This window comes from Herpailurus yagouaroundi, unplaced genomic scaffold (assembly GCF_014898765.1).
Source record: "Herpailurus yagouaroundi ecotype Mexico unplaced genomic scaffold, PumYag 28, whole genome shotgun sequence".
In the NCBI taxonomy this organism is placed as follows: Eukaryota; Metazoa; Chordata; class Mammalia; order Carnivora; family Felidae; genus Herpailurus; species Herpailurus yagouaroundi.
Genome location: NW_024412376.1, coordinates 48,155,430 through 48,177,507, shown reverse-complemented (window position 1 = coordinate 48,177,507; position 22,078 = coordinate 48,155,430). Strand labels below are relative to the sequence as shown.

Genomic DNA, 22,078 nt, shown 5'->3' with positions numbered 1-22,078 from the left:
ACGTCTTGTGGTGTGTGTGTGTGTGTGTGTGTGTGTGTGTGTGTTGTTGGCATTGTTTGTATCCAAGTTCCTTTAGCACAATCATAGTAAGAAGCCAGCAAGAGGGCAGTGAAGCAATGGGGGTTACTGATTTTGATTAACAGAGAGCAGACCATGAATATTTAACATCAATTGCTCTTTCATACAGCCACGCTTCTCCACTTTCTCCCTAAATGCTCAGATTCAAAAAGCCTCTTTTTAAAGTGCAGCCAGACAATTAGCACAAACCGCCAGCAAGCCAGCCAGAGCTAAGCTTCCCCTCCTGGCACTGCGTAAACATGCTGGGGGCTTTGGAAATCAAAGAGGAGCATTTTCAGCCTTTATGAGGAGAGGAAAGGTACAAGGTACAGGGTCTGTTGAAGAAATGGGACACCGCTGGCCTTAACATGCTCACACCAGGGTGTTTAGCAAATGACAGAGGTATAGAAGGCAGCCAAGGAAACAAAGACCAAGGGAAACCTGTTTCTTGGCTTCTAGAAGGCACTGTGAGTGAGGTGCTTATGCGTGGGGAGCTGTATATGCTGTGGGCGGGTACAGTTCATACAGAACTCTTGCTTGCTCTAAATTCACCCCCAACCCAGGATTCTTTTCTAGATTGTAGCGTGGGCTGGGCCTGAAAGGGCAACCATGGCTGTGGCTGGGAAATGAGACTTTATGAAACCGCTCTCTCTCATCCAGCCCTTGGCACCGCCTCGGCCCTGCCCTCCAGGTCTCATCTTCGGCCGCCCCCACACTGGAGTGCAGACAGAAGCAGAAGAGGGCGGAGGCAGGGGGGTTGACTTCAGATGTCCTGTCTGCTGTTGGCAATGGTTTTGAGAACGACTCCTTCGGAGTTGCTTTTGTTAACCGCATCTGAGCCCGTGGGCGTGAACCTTGAATAAACTGGGACTGGGTAAGCGGTACTCCTGGGTTGGTCCTGAGAGTGGTGGCAGCCGAGTGGGGGCGCCAGCGTCTCCTTGCTCCCACTCCTGACCTCCTCCTCCTTGGTTAGAGGAGGTGCAGAATCCTTGCACACAAAGGGCCTTAAGGGATGGGATGGTCCAGCATGATAACAGTGGGCTGAGGGACTGGTGCTAATGTGTGCTGTTTCACTATTTCAAGATGGCAAATGGAAATTGTTCATATATTTGCGACAAAAATGAACTGAAACACCATGGTTTTGGGTTTTTTTTTTTTTTTTTTTTACATAATTTTATCAATTTGATGTGGTAGCACTGGCTCGCTAAATGAGGTTCTAGGTCTTTGATTAAAAATAGGAAAACAAATTATTACGAAATAAATGCATCTTGTTTAGTAGACATCATTCAAATCGTGGAGTCTGTGCAAAAGTAGAGCATTAAAAGGGCATTGCTTATATCATACAAAGTTTAGTCCAGGGACACCTGACTGGCTAAGTCGTTGAGCACCCGACTTTAGCTCAGCTCATGATCTCACAGTATGTGAGTTAATGCCTGGCATTGGGTTTGCTGCTGTCGGCACAGGCCCCTCAGCAGATTCTCTGCCCCTCTCCCGCTCACACACACTCTCTCTTTCTCTCTCTCTGTCAAAAATAAATCTTTAACAAAAAGTTTCTCTCTCTCTGTCCCTTGTGAGATTCTCTCTCTCTCTCTTCCTCTCTCCTCTAACTCACTTGCACCCCCCCAAAAGAAAGTTTAGTCCAATTTCTCACTTTTCTTTTAATATATATTATAAAATTGTGTATTACTCAATGTAATATAGATTGCATATAATATATATACACAAGTACAAATACACATATAAATACAGAGGAAGTCCAGAAAGGTTAGGTGACTTGCCCGAGGTACACACTGGCTAGCCACATGTGGTATCTGAAGCTGCTAGATAATGGAGGTTCTCATACAAGGACTTTGAACACACAGTCAGGCCCCTTGTACTCTATGCTGATTCCCAGTGTGGCTGCTTTAGATCCAGTCACTGTCTCTTTTCACCACCTCAACCCCTCTACATTGTTTCTTTTCTTAATTTTTTTTTTAGTATTTATTTATTTCTGAGAGAGTGACAGAGCGTGAATTGGGAAGGAGCAGAGAGAGAGGGAGACACAGAATGTGAAGCAGGCTCCAGCCTCCAAGCTGTCAGCACAAGAGCCCAACACGGGGCTTGAACTCATGAAGTGCGAGATCATGACCTGAACCGACGTGAGACGCTTAGCCAACTGAGCCGCCCAGGCGCCCCAACACTGTTTCTTTTCTAACCGAAGGAAGGCAAGAGAAAGGAGAATATATTTGCTAACTCCTTGGGGAGAGGACTGAAGGCATTAAACTTTGGATTTATTTAGGTAATCCTACTTCCTAAGCTAGTTGGTAAAAAGCTATGAAAACTAGCAGTGACAGCAGTTATTCAAAGCAGAAATTAGTCATACTCCATAAATTCATTTGTAGGTTATTGGTATGGATTTCAGACCAACTGTCTCTATAGAAACAAACTTATACATTATAGGATTATAGATCAGCTCATATAGTCTAACCCCATAGTTCCCAAACTGTGTGCCAAGGTGCCTCAGGGCACTGCAGCAAACCTATAGGGGCTCTATGGGGCACATCAAACTCTATCAGACATTGTGAGAACAGCTAGCTAGAGATTGTTCACAATTTCACATGAGATAGAGCTACATCTCTTTCCATGCTGGATTTACTATGGTTTCTGAGATAAAAAGCAAGTTCTGCGTAAAAATCAATGTAGGTCAGTTAAAAATCAATGTAGGGTGTCAGTTTGAGAAGGTTAGAGAAAGTGTACAATGCCCAACAGGTGCACACATTCCATAAGTAAGTGATTGTTTATTTAAGAATGAAATAAAAAAGAAATTAAGATTTCCCTCAATTTGGTGTCTTTTTTTTTTTTTTTTCAAATGATTACTAAGTTTTAAGGACATAAGCTACTTAAGATGCTTGTACCTAAATACTTAATACCTGGAACTTTTTGGTATTTCTCTTGACTTTGGAGCACTGTGAAAAAATTCCTTAGACTCAAGGGCATTGTGAACCAAGGTAGTTTGGGAATCTCTGGTCTAAGTTATGCTGTAGCTGGACTGGCCTCCCTTCTGGGTTGGACACATACAACAGCAGAACAAAGACATTTGAAAGTGTTGATCTCTCCCTCCCTTCCTTCCTCCCTTCTTCTTCCCTTCCTTCCTTCCTTCCTTCCTTCCTTCCTTCCTTCCTTCCTTCCTTCCTTCCTTCCTTCCCATGTTTTTGCTCCCCTGGAATTGATGCTCTCACACTTCTCAGTGTGATGCTTCTCACCCTTCAACCTCTCTCTCATCGTTCTCAGGGTCCTTTTCCTCAAGTGTTTCCCCAAGATTCTGCCCTTGGCCTACTTTTCTTCTCTCTCTAGACACACTCTCTGGATGATCTCAACCACACCTCTGAGCTCCATTCTCACATCTTGACTATATACCAGTGACACTACAATAAAGGTTGCAAATTCAACACCTTTAGGGCCAGGCAATGATTCATGGTATTTCGTCATTTATTTCATTCAATTTCCAAAAATGCTATTGAAATTTAAATTCTTTTTCAGTTTATTAGGTTTTTCACTATGCATATTTTTTTAGTTTTTTTATTTTAATGTGGTAAGAACACTTAATATGAAATATACCCTCTTAACAGATTTTTAAGTGCACAGTACAGTGTTGTTAACTATAGGAACAACATTGTGCACCAGATATTTAGAACTTACTCACTTTAACATACCTGTTGATTAGCAACAGCCCCCTGTCCCTTCTACCCAGAGCCCCCCTGCAGAGCTCCCATTCTATTCTTTGCTTCTACCAGTCTATCTTAGATACCTCATATAAATAGAATCATACAGTATTTGTCCTCATGTGACTGGCTTCTTGCACATGGTATAATGTCCACAAGGTTCATTCATACCATGGCATATTGTAGGATTTCTTTCCTTTTTTTTTTTAAGGCTGAATAATATTCCTTTGTGTTTATATACACATTTTTGTTTATCCATTCATCTGTTGATGCACATTTAAGTTGTTTTCACATCTTAACTATTGTGAATAATGCAGCAATGAACATGAGAGTGCTAATATCCCTTCAAGATCCTTATTTCAGTTCTTTCAGATAAATATCCAGAAGTGGGATTCTTGGATCATAGAGTATTTTTGTTTTCAACTTTTTTTTGAGTAATATCTATGCCCAACATGGGGCTTGAATTCATGACCACAAGATCAAGAGTTGTGTACTCTACTGACTGAGGCAGGCAGGCACCTTTATTGCTAACTTTTTGAGGAAACTTCATACTGTTTTCCATGGCAGCTGTACAAATTTACATTCCCACCAATAGTGTGAAAGTGTTCCAGTTTCTTCATATCCTCACCAACACCTGTCTTTTTTTTTTTTTTTTTTTAATGATAGCTGTCCTAACAATGTTAGGTGATATATCATTATGGTTTTGATTTGCATTTTCCTGATAATTAAGTGACATTGAGCATCTTTTCACATACCTGTTAGCCATTTATATGTCTTCTTTGATGAAATGTCTATTCAAGTCCCTTGCCCAATTTTAATTGGGTTATTAGTGCATTTTGTTATTGAGTTGTGGGAGCTCCTTATATATTTTGGAAGTTAATTCTTTATCAGATACATAATTTGTAAATATTTTCTCCTGTTCTATAGGTTGCCTTTTACTCTATTGGTTGTTTACTGTGTAGAAGCTTTTTAGTTTGTTGTAGTCTCATTTGTCTATTTTTGTTTTTGTTCTCTGTGCTTTTGGTGCGATATCCACAAAATGACTGCCATGACTGATACCATGAAGCTTTCCCCTCTATCTTCTTCTAGAGGTTTTATAGCTTCTGGTCTTACATTTAAGTTTTTAATCCATTTTGAGTTGATTTTTGTGTACGGTGTAAGGTAAGGGTCTAATTTTATTCTTTTGCATGTGAGAATTGAGTTTTCCCAACACAGTTATTGAAGAGACTATCCTTTCTCCATTGTATATTCTTGGCACTCTTGTCAAAGATCAGGGGCCTGTATGTGCATGGCTTTATTTTGGACTCTGTATTCTGCTCCACTGGTTTATATGTCTCTCTGTATACCAGTATCCTATGTTTTAATTATTACAGTTTTGCAATGTATTTTTATTATACTGAAATCAGGAAGTATGACGCCTCTAGCTTTGTTCATTTATTTTCCCCAGATTGTTTTGGCGATTTGGGGACTTTAGTGTTTTAAGATGAATTTTAGAATTATTTTTTCTGTTTTTGTAAAAAATGCCATTGGGATTTTGATAGGGATTGCATTGAATCTGTAGATTGCTTTGGGTAGTTTTAACTACTGACACCCATAAAACACTGATGAAAGAAATTAAAGAAGATACAAACAAATGGAAAGTCATCATGCATCATTTATTTATTTATTTATTTATTTATTTATTTATTTATTTATTTTTATTTTTTCCCCCTTCTCTTTATTTATTTATTTATTTTAATTTACATCCAAGTTAGTTAGCATATAGTGCAATAATGATTTCAGGAGTAGCTTCCTTAATGCCCCTTACCCATTTAGCCTATACCCCCTCCCACAAACCCTCCAGTAACCCTCCGTTTGTTCTCCATATTTAAGAGTCTCTTATGTTTTGTCCCCCTCCTTGTTTTTATATTCTTTTTGCTTCCCTTCCCTTATATGCATCTGTTTTGTATCTTAAAGTCCTCATATGAGTGAAGTCATATGATATTTGTTTTTCTCTGACTGACTAATTTCACTCATAATACCCTCTAGTCCCATCCATGTAGTTGCAAATGGCAAGATTTCATTCTTTTTGATTTCCAAGTAATACTCCAAGATTTCATTCTTTTTGATTGCCAAGTAATACGCCAAGATTTCATTCTTTTTGATTGCCAAGTAATACTCCATTGTATGTATGTATGTGTGTGTGTGTGTGTGTGTGTGTGTGTGTATATATATATATATATATATATATATATATCTCGCATCTTCTTTATCCATTCATCCATTGATGGACATCTGGGCTCTTTCCATACTTTGGCTATTGTTGATAGTGCTGCTATAAACACTAGGGTGCATGTGCCCTTTCAAGACAGTACACCTGTATCCCTTGGATAAATACCTAGTAGTGTGATTACTGGGTCACAGGGTAGTTCTATGTTTAATCTTTTGAGGAACCTCCATACTGTCTTCCAGAGTGGCTGCACCAGTTTGCATTCCCACCAGCAGTGCAAAAGAGATCCTCTTTCTCCGCATCCTCGCCAACATCTGTTGTTGCCTGAGTTGTTAATGTTAGTCATTCTGACAGGTGTGAGGTGGTATCTCACTGTGGTTTTGATTTGTGTTTCCCGGATGATAAGTGATGTTAAGCATTTTTTCATGTGTCAGTTGGCCATCTGGATGTCTTCTTTGGAAAAGTGTCTATACATGTGTTTTGCCCATTTCTTCTCTGGATTATTTGTTTTTGGGTGTTGAGTTTGATAAGTTTGTTATCGACTTTGAATACTTAGCCTTTATCTGATATGTCATTTGCAAATATCTTCTCCCATTCCGTCGGTTGCCTTTTAGTTTTGCTGATTGTTTCCTTTGCTGTGTAGGATCTTTTAATTTTGATGAGGTCCCAATAATTCATTTTTGCTTTTGTTTCCCTTACCTCCAGAGACATGTTGAGTAAGAAGTTGCTGCGGCCAAGGTCAAAGAGGTTTTTGCCTGCTTTCTCCTCTAGGATTTTGATGGCTTTCTGTCTTACGTTTAGGTCTTTCATACATTTTGAGTTTATTTTTGTGTATGGTGTAAGAAAGTGGTCCAGGGTCATTTTTCTGCATGTCACTGCCCAGTTTTCCCAGCACCACTTGCTGAAGAGACTGTCTTTATTCCATTGGATATTCTTTCCTGCTTTGTCAAAGATTAGTTAGCTATATGTTTGTGGGTCCATTTCTGGGTTCTCTATTCTGTTCCATTGATCTGAGTGTCTGTTTTTTGTGTGGTTTTTTTTTTTGTTTTTTTGGTTTTTTGGTTTTTTGCCAGTACCATACTGTCTTGATGATGACAGCTTTGTAATATAGCTTCAAGTCTGGGATTGTGATGCTTCCAGCTTTGGTTTTCTTTTTCAAGATTGCTTTGGCTATTCAGGGTCTTTTCTGGTTCCATATAAATTTTAGGATTGTTTGTTCTAGCTATGTGAATAATGCTGGTGTTATTTTGATAGGTATTGCATTGAATATGTAGATTGCTTTGGGTAGTATTGACATTTTAAAAATATTTGTTCTTCCCATCCAAGACATGGAATATTTTTCCATTTTTTTGTGTGTCTTCTTCAATTTCTTTTATAAGCTTTCTATAGTTTTCAGTGTATAGATTTTTCACCTCTTTGGTTAGATTTATTCCTGGGTATTTTATGGCTTTTGGTGCAATTGTACATGGGATAGATTCCTTTATTTCTTTTTCTGTTGCTTCATTATTGGTGTATAGGAATGCATATATCCCGTGACTTTGTTGAATTCATGGATCAGTTCTAGCAGTTTTTGGTGGAATCTTTTGGGTTTTCCATACAGATTATCATGTCTTCTGAGAAGAGCAAGTGTTCGACCTGCTCCTGGCCTATTTGGATGCCTTTTATTTCTTTGTGTTGTTTGATTGCTGAGGCTAAGACTTTCAAAACTATGTTGAATAACAGTGGCGAGAGTGGACATCCCTGTCTTGTTCCTGACCTTAGGGGAAAAACTCTCAGCTTTTCCCCACTGAGGATGATATTAGCGTTGAGTCTTTCATATATGGCTTTTATGATCTTGAGGTATGATTCTTCTATCCCTACTTTCTTGAGGGTTTTTATCAAGAAAGGATGCTGTATTTTGTCAAATGCTTTCTCTGCATCTATTGAGAGGATCATGTGGTTCTTGTCCTTTCTTTTATTAATGTGACGTATCCCATTGATTGTTTTGTGGATATTGAACCAGTCCTGCATCCCAGGTATAAATCCCACTTGGTCGTGGTGAATAAGTTTTTAATGTATTGTTGGATCTGGTTGGCTAATATCTTGTTGAGGATTTTTGCATCCATGTTCATCAGGGAAATTGGTCTACAGTTTCCGTTTTTAGTGGGGTCTTTGTCTGGTTTTGGAATCAAGGTAATGCTGGCTTCATAGAAAGAGTTTGGAAGTTTTCCTTCCATTTCTATTTTTTGGAACAGCTTCAAGAGAATAGGTGTTAACTCTTCTTTAAATGTTTGATAGAATTCTCCTGTAAAGCCATCTGGCCCTGGACTTTTGATTTTGGGGAGATTTTTGATTACTAATTCAATTTCTTTACTGGTTATGGGTCTGTTCAAATTTTCTATTTCTTCCTCTTTCAGTTTTGGTAGTTTATACATTTCTAGGAATTTGTCTATTTCTTTCAGATTGCTGACTTTATTGGCATATAATCACTAGTAATATTCTCTTATTATTGTTTGTATTTCTGCTATGTTGGTTGTGATCTCTCCTTTTTCATTCCTGATTTTATTTATTTGGGTCCTTTCCTTTTTCTTTTTGATAAAACTATCTAGGGGTTTATCAATTTTGTTAATTCTTTCAAAGAACCAGCTTCTGGTTTCATGGATCTGTTCTACCGTTTTTTTAGTTTTGATAGCATTGATTTCTGCTCTAATCTTTATTACTTCCTGTCTTCTGCTGGTTTGGGGTTTTATTTGCTTTTCTTTTTCTAACTCTTTAAGGTGTAAGGTTAGGTAGGTTGTGTATCTGAGACCTTTCTTCCTTCTTGAGGAAGGTCTGGATTGCTATATACTTTCCTCTTATGACCACCTTTGCTGCGTCCCAGAGGTTTTGGGCTGTGGTGTTATTATTTTCTTTGGCTTCCATGTACTTTTTAATTTCCTCTTTAACTTCTTGATTAGCTCTTTTATTTATTTATGAAAAGATATGATTTTTAAGTAATTTCTACACCCAACATGGAGCTCAAACTCACGACCCTGAGATCAAATCACAAGCTCTACAGACTGAGCCCGGCACCCCATGCATCTTTTAAATACAGCAGATATTGTTCTTAATAAAATTTATTTCCAATAGTGTCTTAAGTTTAATTCTTTCAAGAAGGACATGCTTTGTTTGCATATCAAATAATAGGCACATTCTTCATTTCTTATCACCATTTTCCTTGAAACACATAGTCCTCTTGGACTCAATTTCATTTACTACTTTTGATTGAGGTAAAGGAAGAATAAAAGTTTACTTTTATCTGAACTCTACTGTATGAAAGGCAACAGAGCAAACTGTGCTGATAAAATGGTAACCAATGCTGAGCCTAAGGGCCAGGAGTCCAGTCAGGTGAGGACTCTGGCTCCCTGGAGAGCACGTGCCCTGACCAGAATGCAGAGCTGTTTTCCACTTCTAGCTGACCTTTACCATGAAGAAACAGAAATGCAAATAAGCAGAATTTTCAAGGGACACCAGAGATGAAGATTTTTTGTATGTGCAACTTCCTGATTTTCCCATGGTTTTCACCTAATTCTAATTGTAGAAACGATATCACAGAGGTCCCAACAAACCATTTCTGCAGGATGGATGGGATTGCAGAAAAAAACTATTTTCACACTTCTGGTCTTGAATCTTTATTCTTTATCATTTGTCTTTATCTCTCTTCTGAGTTTCTGATTCATAATCCATCTGCTTCCTAGGCAACTAGATAATGTCCCAGGTGTTAAAGGAACTTATCTCCCCCCACCCTCACCCCTCAATCTGTTCCCACTCCTGATTCACAATCTTAATGAATGGTCCCATCATCCACCCTGTTCCTTAAGCTAGAAATTCGTATGTCATTATTTCATTCTCATCTCTCACAATCCAAACAGTCACTGATTCCTGTTCACTTGACCTTGAAACTGTTTCTCAAATATATCTGGCCTCTCTATCCCTACCACCACTTCCCTGAACAAGGCCCTCATTATCTCCCACATAAACCACAGCATCAACCTCCCAACTGTTCTTCCTATTTCAATTCCTATCCCTTCAAATCAATCCTCCACACTGACCATACCATACCTTCTCCCTGCAGAGAATAATCAATGTGTTGCATTTCCTGCTGGATGAAGTCCAGGACTCCTAGCATGGTATTTAAAGGTTCCCTCTGCTTGGTGCTAGAGTTCTCTTCAGCGTCATTTCCCACAAACATGGTTTGGGCGCAGTAAGAAACCATTTTCCATGCATGTACTATGTCATACCTCTGGACTTTGTCCATGCTGTTCTCTTTGCCTGGAATAATACCACTCACCCTTCTCTTGCCTAGCTAATTCCTACTCATCCTTTAAGAATCCACTGAGCGGAGCGCCTGGGTGGTTCAATCAGGTAAGCTTCTGACTTCAGCTCTAGCCGTGATCTCACGGTTTGTGAATTCGAGTCCCACATCAGGCTCTGTGCTGACAGCTCAGAGCCTGGAGCTGTTTCGGATTCTCTGTCTCCCTCTCTCTTTACCCCTTTCCCCACTCCTGCTCTGTTTCTCTCTCTCCCTCTTTCAAAACTAAATAAATAAACATGAAAAAAAAAGAAGAACCTAATGAGGTATCTTCTCCTTCTGGAAGCCTTCTTTGACCTTCTGAGGCTGAGTTAGGTTTCTTTTCTCCTTCCTGAGAACCCCAAGCTTACCTTTACCTATGTTTTTTTCACAGCATATTGTATTGATGTATATGTCCTACCCAATAGACTGTGAGCTGCTAGAGGACACAGCCTGGGTTTTTAAATGTCTGTACTTCTAGAACCTAGCACAGTGTCCAGCACAAAACAGCCAGTATATTTTTGCTAAAGAATTCTGACTGAGTTTGTGTGTATATTGGGGTGAGGGCCAGTTAGGCAGGCCAGTCCCTAGCTGAAAATCATCTCCTATGAAAATTATACTTGTTAACATTTGTTTTGTATCTTCATTTGTGAATCAGTTTAATGCTGCTTTCAGAAAACATTTATTGAGGCTGTATTATCATGTTCCCGGTAGTAGGCAGGGCCTGGCTATTTGAAAAATTGGCTCAGGGTAGTGTAGCAGGAAGGGCTTAAACTCTGGGGCCAGAAATGCCTGGATGTGAATCCATTAGAGCAAATTATTTAACATCCCTGAGCCTCAGTTTCCTCAGTTCAAAGTGATCATAAAAATATGTCTCAGAATTGTTTTGAAGATTAAACGAGACAATAAAGGAAAGTTCTTGAACTAGCCTGGCATACAGAAAGTGTTCAGTACATTTTAGTTCATCCTCTGCCCATTTCAAGGAGCTCACACAAAAGTTTCTTTAAAGGCTCCAAGATTTGGCCACATCAGTCGTCATAGTAACGGCAGCGTCCTGTGGACTCTGTAAGCCAGGACTGCCTGTTGACATCCTCCTGATAAGGAGGCTTATGGAAGAAGGAGGAGGTGGATGTGAACAAACTCTAAACAAGAGCATGAGTCTTTTCTGATAAAAATAATACAGCTCCTCTGTTTCCTCTTCATCCTGGCCCTCACGTCTTCCCTGCCGCTGTTGTTCCCATCGCTGTTCTCCTTTATGCCTCAGCCTCCTTCCTGACTCTGCTCTCCAAAACCTCTCCTGAATAATATTCAAAGCTGCTTCTGCGTCTGCTTTTGGCATCAGCCAATTAGCCCTCATTGTAAGGTTGTAATAAGCTTCCCAGAGAAGTGGCACAATTGTTGTGCGCTTTTATTCAGTGCTGCTTCCTACCACTATATGGAAAATGCAACAATACCCTCCTCATGCCCTGCTGAAAGCAGCCTGGGTTTGAAAAGCTTTCAGAAGGCCATCTGCCATCCCCTCAGCCAAGCAGAAGATCAGACACGAGGCCCTGCATTAGTTAGCACTCCAAGTAAAAGGTATCAAGGGCTTGTATTGCTTTTCATCTCACCCTCCATTATAATACAGCTAAGGAAGGAAATAGACTTGTGGCTATCCAGCTGGGAAACACACTGAGCCATGGCAGGAGTTTTGTCCATGAAAAGGGAGCCGGCCTTTCTTTTCTGATGGTGAATGGAGCCAGTGTTTGCAGCTAGCACGACGCTCCGACGCTCCCGAGGGTTTGCTGCACTGCTGGTAATGGCTTTGCCAGTCACTCTGGACCTTTTGGGAGGATAGTGTACAGATGAGAGTCCCAGAGTGGAGGCATCATTAAATAAGTACACAAAGATGAGGCAAGCATCTGCATGTGTGCTGGTCAGGAACAGTGAAGCTTTCCCTAGTCATCTCTATTTACCCTCTACCATAAATTTGGCCATGAATATTAATTTAAAAGATTATTCAGGGGGGCTCCTGGGTGGCTCAGACGCGTAAGCATCTGACTTCAGCTCAGGTCATGATCTCATGGTTCATGGGTTCGAGCCCTGAGTTGGGCTCTATGCTGACAGCTCAGAGCCTGGAGTCTGCTTTGGATTCAGTGTCTCCCCCTCCCCTCTCTCTGCTCCTCCCCTGCTTGTGCTCTGTCTCTCTCAAAAATAAATAAACATTTAAAAAGTTAAAAAAAAAGATTATTCAGACATCCTTAGGGATGTCAAAAAAAAAGATCATCTCTAGCATGATAGAAATGGTTTTGTAGAAGAACTGAACAAATGTACTCACTGCACCAGCAATGGCAGAAAGTTTCAGCAAATCTTAATTGACATGTGGGATCCATATAAGTATAGATAATGACATTGGTTGAGTGGAATATCTGTTCCTGTAGGCTGAAGATAATATGGACAGTGGCATTAGGAATACCTCCGCTGGCCCAGCAAAATGCCTTAGAGACTTAGCATAAGAGATTCAATGAGAAAAAGGAGATTAACTCTGCTTCTCAGTAGCTTTTGAGAGTTGCATGGCTCTAGGGTCACTAATGTATTGCTAGAAATTGTAAGGGCTCTGTCTGTGAAAAATCTTCAATCGGAGGAAATCCACTTAACTGAAATAAATTATCTAGCATAATGCAAAAACTAGTTTTAATAAACAAGCTTAGGAAATAGAGTGTTAGGACAGTATCTGCATGTTTTCAGTAATCTAGAGTGTTCTCTCATTTTCTCATCAAAGGATAAGTATCAATATTTTGACTCTTCCTTTAAAAGACAAAACCATCCATCAGTTGTCTTGTATCAGAAATGTGTTTCTTCTTCATTAGATTAACAAAAAAAAAAATGGGAGCAAGAATCTTTTATGTGAAAATATACAAAATCCTTCATAATTGTGCTAATTTTTTCTAATGAAAAATCCATAGATGATATAAAAAACAAAAACAAAACAAAAAAAACCTCAGGAGTGAATTTTATTTACCTGAGCTCATGACCTAATGAAATGCTGATTTTTCCCTGGCCCTTTTACTGTTGAGAAGGGGGTGAGGCAGCTATTTTCCAACATCAGGACCTTCCTTTCACAAAGGCTCCAGTTGGGTTAGATCAGCTTTGGACACACTTCTTCTCCCATGTCTCCTGCCAGTCTGACTCATTCAGAATTTGAGGGTCAGATCCCAGTTCCTTAGACCCTTATAGTTCCCTCAAGCAACACTTTGAAGATTCTCTTTAAGCTTTCAAAGAGAATCTGAAGATATAGAAAGGGAGGACAACTCTAAAAGAATAGGACAAACTGGATGAACCAGCTTCCTTGAACTCCTCAACCCTAGGAATAAAAATTTTAAATGATCCAAAAGTTATAAGTGGCCCTTCTGGAAATAATATGTGCATCAATCACAGAACCAGAGTTATTATAAAAACTGTCCCAGAAAGACATGTTTTGCTTGCACAGATAGACATTAGCATTCATTTTCAATCCTTGACATTGGACATGGAAAGGACTCAGTGGCAGCCCAATGAATGGTTCGGGAGAACAGTGAGTCTCCCCTGCTCTCTTTCTGTTTCAGTGACCTGGGTCTTCCCTCCACCAGCCTTCCCAGGTTGCACGCAGCCAACAACCGCTTCTTTTCAGCCCTCACTGGCTTTCTTCCCCATTTAATCATTGTTCCCTTGTTTCTCCACACACACATTTCATTGTCAGCTTAATGACTTTGGCTCAGAGTCCTTGGCTGTGCACATGTGTGGTTCTCCGGTGTCTGGTAGCATGATGTTACGAAAAGCTGTTTGAAAAAGCTTGCATTTTAAAACACATTCTCCCTTTTTTATCCCTCCTGAGAATCTTTACTACCTTTTCCCAGTGGACAAAAGACTACTATTATTTGGTCATCCGTGTGAAATTCTGCTTTCATTTTCATTCGTAACGGCAAGGTTAGTGGGTTTTTCTAAGGTCATGATAACTCTTCAGAAAGCTTCATTTATAAAAATATTTAGAAGATTTTTTTTATCCCTTTTTATTTTAGAATTTTAAACGGCTTCAGCTTTGTGCTATTATAGTGTTTCTCAACTTACACAGTGGAGTCCTGTCCCTTCTGCTTTGAAAAAAGTGTAAAAAAAAAAACACCCCAGAATTTCTGTAAATAAAATGCAATTGATGTATAATTTGAGAGACTCAGTCACAGTTGGCAGTGACTGTTGGCCCCTAAACCCTAAATTTCTCAGCCAATGCCTCTCTGTTACATAGTGTGATTCCCAAGCACACAATTGCCCAGAGAAGCCTGTATTTCAAGGAATTTCTCGAAGAATAGTTTTTTTGCAGTATGTTTTCTATTAACACAAACAGTAACTCCTTTATTGGCCCATTTTGTAAGTTGAGACATTATCCTTTTTCCATAGTATGTAATCATTTGACTGTGAAAGGAATTAGGCAAATTGATAGCTCACTGATCACTTTTTAAAAGAAAACTGTATATGAAATATTTTTGTCATGTTCCAATGATTAAATCTGTAAAGGTTTTATTTTGTTTTTTAACTTTTTTGTTTCTGTTTTTGGTTTTGGTTGGGGAGTCAGAAAAACGAAAGCAGGCATTAGAGAAAGAGGATTAATCAGCTGTCACTCTAGTTTTTCACAGGTTCTCAATTCTGATGATGCTTTAAAAATCAGTTGGGTTCTTTAGAAATCCTAGTTAACTCTCTGGATACTTGATATCATCTAAAAAGTAACCCAGCACTCCTCACAACTAAGAGAGTCACAAAATTAAATACTTGGAGTAAGCCCACATTTTACTAACTGGTCATGTATCTCCTAGATAAATAATAATAAGAAACATTTACAGAGAGCTTAATACATACCAGGCACTATGCCAAGAACTCCACACTCATTATTTCATTTAATCCTCAAAAATACCATGTGATCAGTATTATCCCTACTCTTCACATTGAAAAGTGGGGCTCAGAAAGGGTTAGTAACTTGTACAAAGCACAGGTGGGATTCCAGCCTAGGTCTGAGTGACTTCAAAGCCTTTTGTCAGATGACAATGCATCTGGGTAGAAATTACTAGTTAGATAGCATGACCACATTATACTGACTAGGTAGAAGCAATAAGGTACCCACACTGCAGGTATTGAATAATGAAATGTGGTCCCTTAGTTATATTATGAGGTCAGTGTTTCAAAAATGTAATCATAGAATCAGAGGGCACAAAGAGCCCCAGGGGCTCTCTGGCAATGTTGGAATATGTTTAGACAAGAACGGTAGAATATAAAATTGTACCTATGTTGTGATTACAGCCATGCGAAGGTAATTTATACATATGGACCAGGATGGAAAGAGAATTCAAAACAACGTATTTATTAGTGTGAAGGGATTATAGGTTATTACATTTTCATGTTATATTTATGCAATAATTTCTTCTTTAAAGATAAGATTAACAGGAAGAGTTTTTCTAGCATATGGAAGTAAGATATAAATCCTAGCAGGAGTGCTGATCTTGAGAGGCATGTGAAATTACCAGTGCTAGGATTAGGGACATCTATCAAGACATCACTAACAGCCTTTTGCATTTTTTAGTGATGCACACGGGAATCTGTCTTAAAAAATAATACGTAGAAAGTGGCAAACTTAAGTATAGGACACACACAGGCAAGAAGAGCAGGGGAGATAAGACGTGAATTATAAATGCCACCCTTCAGGACAGTCATGTCTTGCTTTGGTGTTTTATTTTGAAACAATCTCAACTACAGAAAATTTGCAAGTATCCTAAAAAGGATTCTTTTTTTCCCCCTGAATTATTTGAAAGTAAGCTGCCAAACCAATGCTCTACCACCACCGGAAGCATTCGTGTGTATTCCATACAAACAAGAACTTTCTCTTCATCGTCACAATACAGACAACAAAGCCAGGAGAATGACATTCATACATTACTATCACCCAATCTTCAAAGAGAATTTGTCTTACTAGTTGCCTTGATAACATCCGTTACAGCAAAAGCATCCAGTACAGGATCATGAATTGCGTTTAGTCATCATGTTGCTGTAGCCTTCTTTAGTCTGAACAATTCCTCAACCTTCACTTGACTCTCATGACCTTAATACTTTTAAAGATTATAGGGCAGTTATTTTGTAAAATAGTCCTCAAGATCAATAAGTTTGGCAAGAATATCACAGAAGTGACACTGTGTCCTTCTCACTGCATCCTATCAGGTGGTACATAATTTCTATTTGCCCCTTTACTATTGAGGTGACCTTTTATCCTTTGATTATGGTAGTATCTTACTCCTTTTTCTTTTAGTAATAAACTAGTATTTTGGGGTGAGATATTTTGATACTATGGAAATATTCCATTTCATATCTACCTGTCTGTTTATCTATCTTCATCTATCTATCTGTATCAAAGTAAACTCATGGTTTCCTAATTTACTGTAGGAGTTATAATCCTCAGTATATCCTTAGAGAAGGAGAAAAGGAAGAGCTACATAGTTGTTTGAAATCTTTATAGGTAGCATCTTAATCAAGTATATATAGATTCTATTCCTACCTCCATGAACTATTAAAATTCTCACTTATACTTGCTTTATTTCTTCTCTATATTTTGAGACTACGTAAATATTTCATTTCACATCAAACTAGTTATGTATTTATTTATATCAGAATAGAGACATGATTTCCTAAATTATTGAATGGCTTCTAATTCTTAGTATATGAAAAGAGAGATAGGGAGAGACGACCAACAAGGAAATACTGAATACTCCTTTATTCATTCATCCACTTAACAGATATTCAGTGGAGCCTAGGATGTACCAGGCACTCAATTCAGGCTGTAACTTCAGTGCATCTGGTTTGAGCCTTAAGCAGCGTTCCTCCTGAAGTGAACAGCCACTGGGTACAAGACAGCACTTGTTCCTATTACCATGTGGCTGGGACCCCCAAAGTTGTTAGCCTTAATTTCTTTAAAGTTGTGAACGTTTATTTCTCTTGGGAGATGGGATATTTATAAACCGAACACTAGTATTTCATACAGATCTCAAAATCAGGACTCAGTAAGTTAGGATTATGGTCTTAACTTTCACATATCAGATATAACACCCTTACAAAATGTTACAAAGTGATGTATAGCAGAGCTGGCTGTCTTTATCGTGTCATTATACTATTTTTCGTAACTCTTCCTCCTACAATGTTTGAAGGAAAACACTTCATCACATTTTGTCTCATACTCAACACTAATAAAAATCAGTTCATAGTAGCATCTTTAATCCATTGTACTTCACGCCTTCTCTTTTTCTCCCTTTTTCCTCATTCCTCCTACAAGTTTTTATCCACTCTGTTTTCTTTACCTTGCCTTTTATCCTCTCTTGATGGCCCTTTGTGACTTTGTTTCTCCCTTCCATGCCTTGCTTTATCCTTCCTCTCTCTCTCTCTCTCTCTCTGTCTCTCTCTCTCTGTCTCTCTCACATCTAAGAGGTCTCAGGTCCTCCTTCTTTTATTCTCCATCTTGATCTCATGGCCTGACCTTTGCATTTTTTGTTCCTCTCATTCTGACATTGACTACATTCCCTATTGGTTGTTGGCTTAAGGGTTTGGAGATCAAGCAATACCTCACCAGAGTTGAATAATTATTTTTGAAAAGTTTTAGTTTTATTATTTTAAGCACATGGAAAGAGACTCTGTGGCTCAGGTAAATTTAGGCTTAAGCACTGATAATCTGCAATAGTTACAATCATTGCTGCTAAATCTATTAACTGTTCACATACAAACACTGCTGCTAAGGTTTGTTTGTTTTCTCCTATTTGTTATTCATTTATAGAGTATGCCTTTTCTTAAGACAGTACTGAGTAATGATTGGTTTTCTAAGCTCTTCAGTTGAAGTCTCTGAAATCAAATCCTGGCTCAACTAGCTGTGGTAACATGGGACATGTTGTTGAAGCTCTCTAACTTTGGTTTCCTCATCCAGACCATGGGGACAGCAAGTGCCTACCTCATAAAAATTGTGTTAATAACTAAATAAGATAGGGGCGCCTGGGTGGCTCAGTTGGTTAAGCATCCGACTTTGGCTCAGGTCATGACCTCATGGATCGTGAGTTCGAGTACCACGTCAGGCTCTGTGTGCTGACAGTTCAGAGCCTGGAGCCTGCTTTGGATTCTGTGTCTCCCTCTCTCTTTGCCCTTACCCCGCTCGTGCACATGCTCGCTCTCTCTCTCTCTCTCTCTCTCTCTCTCTCTCTCTCAAAAATAAATAAATAAATAAACTTTTAAGAAAGAACTAAATAAGATAGTTCTTGGGGCGCCTGGGTGGCGCAGTCGGTTAAGCGTCCGACTTCAGCCAGGTCACGATCTCGCACTCCGTGAGTTCGAGCCCCGCGTCAGGCTCTGGGCTGATGGCTCAGAGCCTGGAGCCTGTTTCCGATTCTGTGTCTCCCTCTCTCTCTGCCCCTCCCCCGTTCATGCTCTGTCTCTCTCTGTCCCAAAAATAAATAAAACGTTGAAAAAAAAAAAAAGATAGTTCTTGTGAAAGCATGTGTCACCTAGGGAAAGCTGAATGAATGTGATCTATTATTATAGGTGGTGCACCAGATGGTACAATGATCTTATATGGTTTTGTACAAAAAAAATCTATTTGAAAATATAGTAAACATATTTGTGATAAACAATGGAAAATTCTCTATAATTAATATTCCTGGCTAAACAAATTATTTTTGAAGGCTTTTTTTTTTAATTCTCACTGCTAATAGGCAAAAAAAAAGCTCAAAATATGAACTTTGTATTGCAGTTAGCTAAAATTCTAAAATTCACCCATGATTCTTTATAGTTCTATTTGAAAGAGCAGTTATTTTCCTTTTTCTATCACCCCCTCTGTCCTAATAATCCCCTCCAGGAAATTCCATTAAGTTTAAATATTTAAGGATATAGGGGCACCTGGTTGGCTCAGTCAGTAGAGCATGCAACTCTCGAGCTCAGGGTTGTGAGTTTGAAACCCACATTGGGTGTAGAGATTACTTAAAAGTAAAATCTTAAAAAAAAATAAAGATATAACAACTGAATGCCTTAAGATCGGGAGGCTGTAGAAACCTTACTTCATCAGCGTGGTAAATGACAGATGTTCTGGTCAATGCCCAGGACTCCCCAGTGAAATGTCATCATGAGGTAAGCCCTTCCCAATCTCAGTGGATTGTAAGGCAAGGAAAGGGCACCAACCCCAAGCTTGGAGAAGGGAGCACTCAGTGCTTCAGGCAAGACCTGTAGAGCCCTGGGAACTCTGGGCTGTCTGCACAATGGTACAGTGTGACCAACTGACAAGGTCCAGATGCTGGAGTCATCATTTTACAAAGCCAAAGTTACTAATAGAAGAGAAAAATCTTTCCAAGAAGATTCCTTATAGAGAAAACAGAAAAGTAAAACAAAGCAAAACAATTAAACTCAATCGACTGGGACATCAAATGGTCTAGGAGCTCAGAGCTAGGAAGTTACTTAGTAAAATTAGAACTTTGATAAGTTTTACAGTTTTCCAAAGGAAATCTTCTGCTAAATAATTATACCTTTTTTCAACCATGATCCATCCTTCCTTCCTTCCTTCCTTCCTTCCTTCCTTCCTTCCTTCCTTCCTTCTTTAGAGAACAAGTGGGGGAAGGGCAGAGAGAAAGGGAGAGAGAAAATCTTAAGCAGACTCCATACCCAGCATGGAGCCCAGGGTGGGGCTCCATCTCAAGATCATGAGATCATGACCTGAGCTGAAATTAAGAGTCAGAAGCTTAGCCGACTGAGCCACCGGGTTTCTTTAAATGAAACATGAAACACATAAAATGATTTATGACTACTTTCTCAATGTTCCCAGGGATGGCATATAACTAGTACTTTTCTAGATACAAGAAGATCATGTATTTCATACAATGGATACTTTCGGAGGGTTTAGTTCTCTCTCAGAATCTTGGGTTTAAAAGGGCTGGAGGCACAGTATAGGCTAACCCATCCACATGGTAGAGTTGCAACATGGTACTATCATTTTTCTAGAAACTGACGCTTAAAAAACATAGTCATCTCTGAACTTTCCCTCACCTTTATCTTCCAGAGTTGATTTAATCTTTCAACACATCCAGCTTTTACTTTCTTTAACATGTTTATGTTAATATCCCCTCTTCTCCATATCCACTGCCTCTACCTCTCACAACTGAATTATTGGAACAGTCTTATACAGCCATATAACTTAGCATGTCAGAATCTTAGTTTCTTCATGTGCAAACTAAAGATAATCATAGTATCTACCTTACAGGATTATGGTGAGGATTGAATGAGGTATTTTAAGTGCTCAATTCAGCACCCTACAAATAGGTAGAACTCAAGAAATGTTCGATATTATTGTTGTTATTATGTATTCTTCCTGCTATAGTCTCTTCCTACCAAATTCATCCTGCACACTATGTCTAAACAAATCTTTCTGGAAAACATGTCATTCCACCTTAGGAATCTGTCTTATCAAATCTCTGCTTCACTTTCCATGCCCTCTTCGGCCGAATCATTCATTCACTCTTTCATCCATTAATCTTTCGTTCAAACTCTTGATATATAACTTATTTCCTATTACTTCCAAACATGTATCATTCAACCATTAATTTTATATGCTATCGCGGATCCGTGGTACAGGGCAGGTATTGGGTATAGAGTAAAAATTATGGCAAAAGCACTGCCAACTCTCAGGGAATTTACAGTTGGGAGAATAAAGAGTATACTAGTCAGAAAAGTGTCTTCACATGCCCCCCCCCATATGTTCTATGTGTTCCTAACCCAGCCCAACTGCTCGCTCTTCTCTTTAAAGTTCTGTCACACTTAGTACCACCCTATTTTACACTTTTCTGTCTAATGAGGGTTCTATGGGTCTTAACAAATAGATAATAAACTCCCTGAGAGACTTCTATATTCTCTTAAGTGACTAACACGCTAGGAGCTCAAAATGTACTTTTCAACTGACATTGACTCATTTTTATAGGGTTTTATAAGTTTTTATAGGATACAGAACACATATATTCTCTTTTGGTCCATATTTTCAAAATTTACATATTTAAAATCTGAAGACTAATAAAGGGAGGAGAATTTATATTTTTGTCAATTAGAATATGTATTCATTTGGACCTAGAGCTCTTTGATTTATTATAGCTGATTATGGCCTGTTATTGGATTAACTGAGAGTCCATGAGTATTTGAGAACTGCACATTAGTTTGTATTTTTCATTCACTATTTTTTATAGAATTGGAAAATGTTCCTAAATAAACTCGTCGTTATGGCTATCATTACTGTGTAACGAACCCAGAAACTTAGTGTTGTAAAGCAACACTCAATTTATTTTGCTCACGATTTTTGTGGCTCAGTGATTCAGGACGGGCCTAGCTGGGTAGTTCTCCCTTAGGGGTCTCTCATGCTGGTGAGGTCAGACATCAGCTGGGGGTGCTGTCTGACGTTTGGAAAGAACCTTAGACTTGTTAGACTTTTATTCCCATCCCCGAAGTGAGACTGCAGGCAAGTCACTTTATTTTTCCTGGGGCATTTTGCTGGGGCTCTTTTTTGGCACATGATGAAATAAAACCAATAAATTGAGAATTCTTTCAGCTCAAAAGTTCTATGATTCTATGAAATGCAAAAATAATATTTGTATGTTAACAGATACAAATCAATGTGTATAATTAAAGTTATTCTACAAGCAGAAAATGTTACTAAAGGGAAAGGAAAACATAAGGATAGAGGTAATGAAATAAAAAAGTTTTGTCGTGAAATAGAAACTTATCAATTTTGCCACTAGAGGT

General features: G+C 38.8%; 1 protein-coding gene and 1 long non-coding RNA gene across 2 annotated transcripts in view; one reads left to right on the top strand and one right to left on the bottom strand.

The window, feature by feature from the left end:
* The window catches only part of SCOC (short coiled-coil protein), a 45,021-nt gene that overhangs the window by 748 nt on the left and 22,195 nt on the right, over nucleotides 1-22,078 (top strand). The gene's annotated exons all lie outside the window — the stretch shown is intronic.
* Nucleotides 1-22,078, bottom strand: part of LOC121029467 (uncharacterized) — a 132,949-nt gene that overhangs the window by 99,017 nt on the left and 11,854 nt on the right. The window lies entirely within an intron of this gene.